The sequence below is a fragment of the Pteronotus mesoamericanus genome, unplaced genomic scaffold, assembly GCF_021234165.1.
Source record: "Pteronotus mesoamericanus isolate MK-2021 breed Mesoamerican mustached bat unplaced genomic scaffold, CSHL_Meso_final contig_116, whole genome shotgun sequence".
In the NCBI taxonomy this organism is placed as follows: Eukaryota; Metazoa; Chordata; class Mammalia; order Chiroptera; family Mormoopidae; genus Pteronotus; species Pteronotus mesoamericanus.
In genome coordinates, this window is record NW_026555027.1 from 6,065,203 (window position 1) to 6,071,202 (window position 6,000).

The following is a 6,000-nucleotide window of genomic DNA, read 5'->3' on the forward strand; positions in this document are numbered from 1 at the left end:
CACCCAGGAGTCACCTGGGCGGGGGCGCTTCCTGCCCGCCCCTCCCCGGACAGCTCTGCCCCAGAGGCGCGCCCCGGAGGCGGGTGCTCAGGCCTGCACACTGCCTGCCCTCGGCGCCCCCCTGCCTGGGACATGCGGCCCCTGCGACTTCCCGGCCTCACGCCCCTCACATTCGTCCCACATCAATGTCACCTCCAGTGCCCCTGGCCACCCCGTTCCCCCAAACCCCGTGGGAATAGTCTGTGGGCACGCGGTGTCATCCTTCATCACCAGACCGTCCCCTCCAGGAGCTGAAGCACTGGGTCCCCGGCCCACTGGGCGGTGCTCTCCATCCCTGTGTCCCCACCACCCAGGGGAGCCCTGGGGTCAGTGGAGAGCTCTCAGGCGGTTACTGAAGGAATGGGGGTCAAGGAGGCAAGAGAGCCCACGCACGCTTCGGCTCAGACTGAGCCTGCCGGTCCCTGTCCAAGGGCCCCGGGCCCTTTGCGGGCCTGCCCCGTGCCCGGGGCCCACCCCGGCCGGCACTCCCCGGGCCCAGGGGTGGGGGCAGTTGCCCTCTTGCCGGCACCCGGACCCGCCCTGCTCCCTCCCTCAGCCCCGTCACTGGGAGGAGGGCCTTCGTCCCAGGGTCTCCTCCGGCCCCGTTTCTGAGCGGTTTCTGGTGGGGCCTTGTTGGACGCTCCGGACAGTGCAGCTCCTGTGCCTGTGAGGTTCCGGGGACGTCTCTCTGCGCACAAACCACAGGCAACCACGTTGTCTTTCTACGGGCTTATTTATTAGACATACTTATTTAAGCTTGCAACACTATTTTAAAACTTTATTGCGCTTGAAAACAACGAAGAGAATCTCGCACCTTCACGTCATCGTGCGTGCGTGTGTGAAAGGACGAGAGCGCGTGCGTGCGTGCGAGCGAGCGAGGCCATCCAGGGAGGCCCTTTCGTTTCGACTGCAGAAAATTGAGGAATGCTGGACAATAAAGAGGACCTTCTACAAAGAACAAGGGAAAACTAGAATGCAGGAATAAACTCTAACGCTTTCTAATCTCTAAGTTTAGGGCGAAACGATCTATCATTAAGATTAAGCTATGCATTCAGGAATAAGTAATACAAATATTATGTGGTTTGATTCTGGCGTTGTCCTGTTCCAGTTCCGATTTTTTTTTTTTTTTTTTTTTTGGCATTGATATTAAAACCAGCCACACTTTTTTCAGGTACATATTAAGTCACTTCTATAGATCTGAGAAGCACCCGTAGTGTGCAATCACGGCCTTTGTGAGACAACCACATCAAATGGAGGTGGCGCTTTAGGCCACAGTGAGGGGTCACTTAACTCAAAATACAATACTTCTACTAAGCAGATAATTCTGAAGGGTCTCGTGGGGGGTTTTGTGCTCGTGAGAATGACCTTAACGAATCTGCGTCCAGGTGGCGTCACTGGAAGGCTGCAAAGCCGTGCACCACGAGAGCAGCGGAGGCTTCGCTTCGGTGAGGGTGGCCTCGCTAACGAGGGCCTGATGGATCAGAGTCCCTGGAGGAGACCCCCAGGCGGGTGTTGTGTCCTGGGCGGGTGGTGGGGGGCACTCAGGGCCCCGCCCCTGTGGGAGCCAAGTCAAACCGGCAGGTGCGCCTGGATCCTTGAGACCCCGCTTCGTGACCCTGCTCCTTCCTGGGGACCCGAGGACCCAGGGGAGGGCCTGGCACTTCTGGGCCTCTGTGGGCTGCGGGCGGAGCGGCGGGAGCAGAAGGCCCCCCCCGGGAAAGGCTGGCGGGTGGACTGGGCCTTGGCCAGCATCTGCCCGCTGCGGTCGTTCTCTCTCCGTAGCTCCTGCAGCCTCTCTCCGCGCGCGGCTGCCATCCGGGCTCCTTCAGCTCTTTCCTGGTGGTACCGAACCTCCCCGTCGTAGTAGGAAGCGCTCCTTCGCAGATCCTGGTTCATGTCTTGGAGCATCTTCTTGTACGTGTTCAGCATCTGAGAGGTGGAGTTCATGTTTCTCCAGTTGTTGAGAAACCTCTTCTCCATTTCGAAGCAGCGCATTTCCGCCTCACGCACTTGCTGGTGGAGCTGAGTTAAAGGATCCTCATCTGTTTCAGGCCGCGCTTGGAGCTTCAGCGTCAGCTGCTGGATCTCAGCTTTCAGGTTTGTATTTTCACACCGCAGAGACGCATTCTCGGTGCGCACGCGTGCTATTTCTGCTGCCAGCTCCTCGCTTCTTTGCCTTTGCTCCCGCAGCTGCCTGGCTGTGCCCTGCTTTTCCTCGTCAGCACGTGGAAGGGACGCGTTGAGGCCCGCATCACGAGGCACACGCTTGAGATCACCTTCCAACCCACGGACGGACCGATCCCCGCTTTCAGCTTCCCTCTGCCGTTCGAGCTGCGACTTGACGTGAGCCAAGTGACCCCTGAGGACCTCGGGCCTGGGGCTGGGCTGCGGCGGGGTTCCCGCCAGGGACAGGGACCGGCTGACTCTACCTTGCAGGACCCGCGCCATTGGTGCCGTCGACTGCTCCGGCCCTCGTTTCTCCTCCTCCTTCTCTTGCCTGTCCTGCTTCCATCCCAAAATTTCATCTCGGCGCAGTGCTGGACTTTCGGGGTGGCGACTGTTTTCGTTCAAGTCACCCGGTGTGTTCCCCTGAAGCTGTTCTCCCTCAGTCCCCGGTGCCTCGGAGATGGGCCTCTCACCGGTCACGTGGGAAGGTCGAGGAGGCTGGCTCCTGCGCACCGTTTTCACCAGGTCAGCCAGGTCCTGCAGTGACAACATCCTGCTCAGCTGCTTGTTCAGGGCCTTCAAGCACAAGGTCTGTAACCAGGGACCAGGGAGGACCGGCCTCCTCCCCCGCAGGGGGCTCGAGGGCGTCGTCGGCTTCGGTCGTCGGTCCCGTATTCTCACCGCATCCTGCACAGACTTCGTCGCGGGCAGGTCGCCTTTCGCCCAGCGCCTTCGCCCTTCTTGACGTGCGTCGCCGCTTGACCATCAGAGACACCACCACCAGAGCGCCCCCCAGGGTCACGCAGAAGAGCGCAGGCCACGCCGGGGCTTGCCTCCAGCCCTCAGAAATCAGCAGCAGGACCGCGCACAGGTGCTCCAGGATCAGCTGGGGGGTGGACGCGGAGGCTCTGGCGCTGGCCGGCACCAGGCCCCCCATGGCTGGCGGGGCTCACCGCTCTGCCACCGCCTGCCAGTGTCCTGTGGGCACAGATAACTGCTCAGAACCCTGTGCAGTGTTCTGTCTCTACGGTGAACAGGTGCCTAGCAACCAGCGCTGGCCAGTGGGCTGGGGGAGGGGAGGCCGGGAGGTCTAGAAACCAGTCCCTCCCTTGGCCCTGGAGCAGGAAGCGGTGGCATTCCGCAGCCCCGGGCCCAGGAGAGCGCTGATTGGCCCGGAGATGGTCCCCCTGGGCCCACCCGGCTCCGCAGCAAACCCGGGGGGTCAGGGCAGGGCCGGGCCACGTCCCTGTCTGTGCGCAGGAGCCCGTCAGGGCCCTGGCCGGTGTGGCTCAGTTGGGTGGGCATCATCCAGAAAACCAAATGTCATCAGCTCCATTCCCGATCAGGGCACATGCCTGGGTTGCCGGTTCGGTCCCCAGTCGGGGTGCATACGGAAGGGGACCGATCAATATCCTCCATCGGTGTGTCTCTCCCTCTCTTTCTCCCTCCCTTGAGAAAGAGACAGAGAGAGAGAGAGAGGGGGGGGGGAGAGAGAGAGAGCGCGTGCACTCACCAGTCCGGGCTGATGGTGGGATCGTCCTCGGGGGAACCCCGTTTTCCCGATTGGAAGTTTCCTTCTGCTGCAGGGACGCCCACGGCACCCCCCTGCGGTGCCTGGGCCGTCCCCCTTCCAGGGAGGTATCACTGTGCACTGTGCCACTGTGGGCCGGCAGGGAGGCCTGATGTCTGTACACACCTTACGGCCCCACAGGGTAGTTTCACTGCCCTGAAAATCGCTACTGCTCCACCTGGTGAGTCACCCTCCCGCCCCTGACCCGGCGCTTTCCTAGCTCTCAGTCTGCTGTGCCCAGGGCTGACCTGGTGACTCCAGCCTTTTAAAATGAGCGTCAGCCTGCACAGCTGTCTGTCCCTGCACCTGCAACCTCTCTGCATCTTAGCATCCAGCTGGGTTTCCTGGGCACAACATTGGAGCTGGGTCTTGTTTCTTAATGCACTCAGTCTCTGCCTTTCAATTCATGTATCTAGACCACTGGCATGCAAAGTGCTCATTGAGATTTTCTTCCTTAACACCTACCATGTTTGTCATTTTCTCTTTGCTACCTTTGTTCTGTTTACTTTTTACCTTTACCTCCGTTTCTGCTTTCTGTGATCTGAATCACACAATTTATATGTTTGTTTTATCTTCTCTCTTAGTACTAGCAATCATACATCGTTTTCTTTCAGGTTTTAATATAATTTTCTTTTTAAATTTAATCTTTATTGTATTACTTTTCATTACCATTTAGTCCCTTTATACCTCCTCCCCGCAGCAACCCCCACACTGGTGTGCTTGCCCATGAGTCCTTTTTGTTTTTGCTCATTCCCTCCACCCTTAACCGCTCCCCTCAGCTGTCATCCTGCTCGCCTTCTATAAGTCTGTCCCCATTTTCCTTGTTAGTTCAGTTTGTTCATTAGATTCCACATAGGAACGCAATCACAGGGTATTTGTCTTCCTCTGACTGGCTTGTTTCACTTAGCGTAAAGCTCTCTGGGTCCATCCATGCTGTGGCGAAGGTAAGATTGCCTTCTTTTTTATGGCCAAGTAGTATTCCATTGTGTAACCCTTGGTAAATAGCCATGGTGACGCCCTTGATTCTGGGCCCCTGCCGGCCCACAGTGGCACAGTGCACAGTGATACCTCCCTGGAAGGGGGACGGCCCAGGCACGGCAGGGGGGTGCCGTGGGCGTCCCTGCAGCAGAAGGAAACTTCCAATCGGGAAAACGGGCTTCCCCTGAGGATGATCCCACCATCAGCCCGGACTGGTGAGCGCACGCTCTCTACCTCTCTCTCTCCCTCCCTCTCTCTCTCTCTTTCTCAAGGGAGGGAGAAAGAGAGGGAGAGACACACCGATGGAGGATATTGATCGGTCCCCTTCCGTATGCACCCCGACTGGGGACCGAACCGGCAACCCAGGCATGTGCCCTGACCGGGAATGGAGCTGATGACATTTGGTTTTCTGGATGATGCCCACCCAACTGAGCCACACCGGCCAGGGCCCTGACGGGCTCCTGCGCCCAGACAGGGACGTGGCCCGGCCCTGCCCTGACCCCCCGGGTTTGCTGCGGAGCCGGGTGGGCCCAGGGGGACCATCTCCGGGCCAATCAGCGCTCTCCTGGGCCCGGGGCTGCGGAATGCCACCGCTTCCTGCTCCAGGGCCATGGGGGGGACTGGTTTCTAGACCTCCCGGCCTCCCCTCCCCCAGCCCACTGGCCAGCGCTGGTTGCTAGGCACCTGTTCACCGTAGAGACAGAACACTGCACAGGGTTCTGAGCAGTTATCTGTGCCCACAGGACACTGGCAGGCGGTGGCAGAGCGGTGAGCCCCGCCAGCCATGGGGGGCCTGGTGCCGGCCAGCGCCAGAGCCTCCGCGTCCACCCCCCAGCTGATCCTGGAGCACCTGTGCGCGGTCCTGCTGCTGATTTCTGAGGGCTGGAGGCAAGCCCCGGCGTGGCCTGCGCTCTTCTGCGTGACCCTGGGGGGCGCTCTGGTGGTGGTGTCTCTGATGGTCAAGCGGCGACGCACGTCAAGAAGGGCGAAGGCGCTGGGCGAAAGGCGACCTGCCCGCGACGAAGTCTGTGCAGGATGCGGTGAGAATACGGGACCGACGACCGAAGCCGACGACGCCCTCGAGCCCCCTGGCGGGGAGGAGGCCCGTCCTCCCTGGTTACAGACCTTGTGCTTGAAGGCCCTGAACAAGCAGCTGAGCAGGATGTTGTCACTGCAGGACCTGGCTGACCTGGTGAAAACGGTGCGCAGGAGCCAGCCTCCTCGACCTTCCCACGTGACCGGTGAGA